Source organism: Microtus ochrogaster, chromosome X (assembly GCF_000317375.1).
Source record: "Microtus ochrogaster isolate Prairie Vole_2 chromosome X, MicOch1.0, whole genome shotgun sequence".
Lineage (NCBI taxonomy): Eukaryota > Metazoa > Chordata > Mammalia > Rodentia > Cricetidae > Microtus > Microtus ochrogaster.
The window spans coordinates 10,730,427-10,734,653 of NC_022026.1; the positions used below are offsets into that span (position 1 = coordinate 10,730,427).

The 4,227-nt window shown below is 42.0% G+C and overlaps 1 protein-coding gene across 1 annotated transcript in view; it reads left to right on the forward strand.

The window, feature by feature from the left end:
* The first annotated feature begins 3,255 nt into the window (after window positions 1-3,255).
* The window catches only part of Ccdc160 (coiled-coil domain containing 160), a 10,594-nt gene continuing 9,622 nt past the window's right edge, over window positions 3,256-4,227 (forward strand). The window contains exon 1 of the mRNA XM_005358459.3: window positions 3,256-3,412. The gene's annotated coding sequence lies outside the window, so the exon portion shown is untranslated. The remainder of the gene's footprint in view (window positions 3,413-4,227) is intronic.

The following is a 4,227-nucleotide window of genomic DNA, read 5'->3' on the forward strand; positions in this document are numbered from 1 at the left end:
AACTGAATAAACAGGTCTCAAAAGAAAACCTAAAACTGGCCAGGAAATATTTTTTTAAAAGTGTTCAGCATTCTTAGTCATTCAGGAAATGCAACTGAAGACTACTTGATACTCTATCTTAGCCCAATCAGTAAGGGTTTCATAAAGAAAACAAACAACAAATACTTATACTGGCTAAAGGGAACCTTTACACACTGTTGGTGGTAGTGTAAACTGGTGTAGCCACTATAGAAAATAGTGAGGAGATTCTTCAAAAAACTAAAAATAGAACTATCTCATGACCCAGATATATCAGTCCAGGTACATCCCTACATCAACATACCACAGAATGATGTAGAATATTATTTTAACTAGATTGGTTATATTTGTTTACACTGCAGAATATTAATTAACTATGTAAAGATGTGCTGTATTTGTTTAGGCTGTATTTGCATAATTATGAATACATGTGTTGCATTTCTTTTACCTTGCCTGCCTAAGGCACCTAGTTGGTCTAATAAAAAGCTGAACAGCCAATAGCTAGGCAGAGGAGGGGTAGACAGGGCTGGTAGGCAGAGAGAATAAATAGGAGGAGAAAGCTAGGCTCAAAAAGAAGGAGAAAGAACAAGCGAAGAACAAGAGGAGAGAATGAGGGAGACATGCCCAGGGCCAGAAGTCAGGCAGACATCAGCCAGCCAAATACAGAGACAGTAAGAATGTCTAAAAGGTAAAAAGCTCTGAGTCAAAAGGTGGATAAAGAGAAACGTTAATTTAAGTTAAAAGAGCTATCCAGGGGCTGGAGACATCTCTCAGCCATCTGAGCCATCATTCAGAGGTTAAGAGCACTGGCTGCTCTTCCAGAAGTCCTGAGTTCAATTCCCAGCAACCACAAGGTGGTTCACAACCATCTGTAATGAGGTCGGGTGCCCTCTTCTGGCCTGCAGGCAGAACACTGCTAGCCAGAAATGAGTCTAAAGTTAGGCCGAGCATTCATAACTAATAAGAAGTCTCTGTGTTGTGATTTGGAAGCTGCTTGATGACCCAAAAGAATAGAGCCTGGTACAATAGAGATACTTGCACATTCTGTTTATTGCTGTACTGTTCTCTGTCGCAAACATATGGAACCATTCTAGATGTCTACCAACAAATGGACAGACAAAGAAAATGTGGTACACATACACAACAGAGCTTTATTAAGGCACAAAGAAAAATGAAATCGGGCTGGAGAGATGGCTCAGTGGTTGAGAGCATTGCCTGCTCTTCCAAAGTTCAGTTCCCAGCAACCACATGGTGGCTCACAACCATCTATAATGGGGTCTGGTGCCCTCTTCTGGCCTGCAGGTATACACACAGACAGAATATTGCATACATCATAAATAAATAAATAAATAAATAAATAAATAAATATGAAATCGCAGCATTTGTGAGGAAACGAATGATACCAAAAATCATTGCATTAAGCAAAACAAGGCAAACACAGACAAATACCACACGTCCCTCTTATGTGTTTACTCTAGAGTGTGTGTGTGTGTGTGTGTGTGTGTGTGTGTAAATTTGTCTGTGTGTAGCTCGTGAAAGTGGAAAGGGGATCCTGAAAGGGGAAGAAGGGATCTTAGGGGAGGGAATGAGAAAAATGATTATTGAAATACATGTGATGAAAGTAGAAAGAGAGCCTATTCGGAAGCAGAAAAGTGACCAGCAAGAGGATGACAAGAGGGGGATACTATAATGTAGAGGGATAGGTTACACCAAAAACAATGCCATCTAGCTATAAAAAATGCCATAATGAATTCCATTACTTTGCATTACTAACTTTAAAAATTAAAAAAAAAAAAGAGTTAATGGCTACTTCTAACATAGACAAAAATAGAACATCGCAGAGAATGGTAAGTATCCATGGCGGAGAATAAATCTGAAGCATTAGAGGTTCAAACATCAAGCTTCATTCAAGAAATAGTTTCCAGCGATACTCTCTGTCTAGTGAAGATGCAGCCAGTGCTGGGCCGCCTAATCAATACTCTATCCAGAAAAAAGAAGTCATCACATTTTTTGAAACCACAAGGGTCAAAGTGGTCCTCCCCAAGAAGCACTGGGACTTGAGACGCAGCGTGAGGGAGGAGGATGACTAGTGTTATCCGTCCGTTTGGGAAAACCAATCCATACCCAAGAGATAGTTCTCTGGCCTTGTCTGTAGGGGAGTATCTCGATTATTTTCACGGAAGCAGGAAGACTCATCTGCTGTGGGTGGTACCTATCCCTGGCTGAGATCCTCATCTGTACAAATAGGGAAAGGGAGCTGAGCAGCCCCCTGCAGTCCTAATTCTCTGTTTCCTGATTATTGTGAATATGATATGACCAGTTGATTCAGGCTGCCACGCCTTGATTCCTTCGCCATGAAGTAGTGTATATATTATTGAACTGATCCAGAATAAAGTCTTTCTCCCTGACCGTGCTTTTGGCAGAAAGTTTTTATTCCAGAAACAGGAAAAGGATCTAATCCGGGGAGGTAAGGAAGGAAGATGTGCTGCTATTCTGGAAAAGAGTATTTAAAACAAAAGCAAGCAGTCGAGCGAAGTTCCTAAAGGCAGAGAGGGACGTGGGTGTTTTCCAAACAAGACAGCCTCTCTGCTGGAGGAGACAAGGTGAAAGCGGGAGGAGTGGAAGGCGAGGGCCAACTACGAACGAAGGTAGGAAGGTCTGGATGTAAGCAGGCAATAGGCAGGCACACTGAGACAAACTGTGTTCTCCTAAAAGCTATGTTCAAAGGCTCACCCTTGATATTGGTAAATGTGACCTGATTTAGGAACTGGATCTTTTCTAACACTAAGATGTTAAAATGGTATCCTCCACACCTGATGGAGGTGGCTCAGGCCTTTAATCCCAGCACTCAGGAAGCAGAGGCAGGCGAATCTCTGTGAGTTGAAGGTCAGCCTGGTCTACAGAGTGAGTTCCAGAACAGGGTCCAAAGCTACAGAGAAACCCTGCCTTGAGAAACCAAAAGAAAAAAAATGTCTTTCTGTGCTAGCATGGCCTCTCATCTACCAAATGGTCTTGTAAGAGGAGAGAAATTAGGATGCAGACATCCTCAGAGAAGAGACAGCCAAGTGAAGACCAAACAGATATGCAGAGGGAACACACTGTGAAAACAGGCAGATTGGAATGATGTATCCAGAAGCCAAGGAAGGCCAAGGATTGCTGATAACAGCCAGGACCAAGAAAAAACAGATCCTCCCTCGGAGCCTTGGGGAAGAACCAGCCCTGCACGACCTTAGCTTTGTTCTTTTGTGCATTGAGGACAGTAAAATAAGTGTTTATTGTTTTAAGCTTCACAGTTTGTTACAGCAACTCTGAGAAACAGACGCAGTGAACAAGCAAGCAAGCAGTTCCGTGACTGCAGAAGTCCAGTCAAGAAGTGACCAGGGCCAGGATCTGGGTGAGTAATGATGAAGACACAGCAGTAAGAAACAAATTCTAGATTCACCGCGAAGGTCCAGCCCAACAAACTATGCTGAGATATGAAATATGGGCTATAACTAATGTTATTTATTATTGTCATTGCCTGTATTAATGTCTAGATACTTATGTATATGCATTATAGGCCTATAAGAGAATATATTATTCGTTGCTGGGAGTATCTCAGGTTTGGGACTGCTGAAACTAGAGTGGGTTAATAGGGTAATCAAAAATACCTGCTTTGCTGTGTCCTACGTGGTAAAATGAGAAGATCAGGCTCCACTGAATGGTTTGTGATTCTATTAAGCATCAAATAAATGCCCTCTTGTCTCAGCACTGGGCATGGTTGCAGAGGATAGTAAACGGGTCTGTGATTTTCATATTCACCCAAGACGGTTGTGGTACTGAAAGCCGAAATTTTCTGTCCTCGTGGTTTTTGACTGTTTGCCATTGATACTTCTAGAACACGAAGGTGTGGATATCACATTTCCAACAGACCTTCAGCAGACCCAGGTAATCTGTGTTGCTTTTTCTCCCAGAAATATAGCAGTCAGGTTAAATTGCTTTCAGAGACTTGCAGCTCCACCTGAAATAAGATTCCACATCCTGTTTTCCACTAGTAAAGTTGTATTTTGATTTCAGGATAGTAATGGAATTATGAAAAAGTTGCACTCTTTTACATGGAATTTGAAAATGATTCATTCAGGGGGGCTGGAGAGATAGCTCAGCGGTTAAGAGCATTGCCTGCTCTTCCAAAGGTCCTGAGTTCAATTCCCAGCAACCACATGGTGGCTC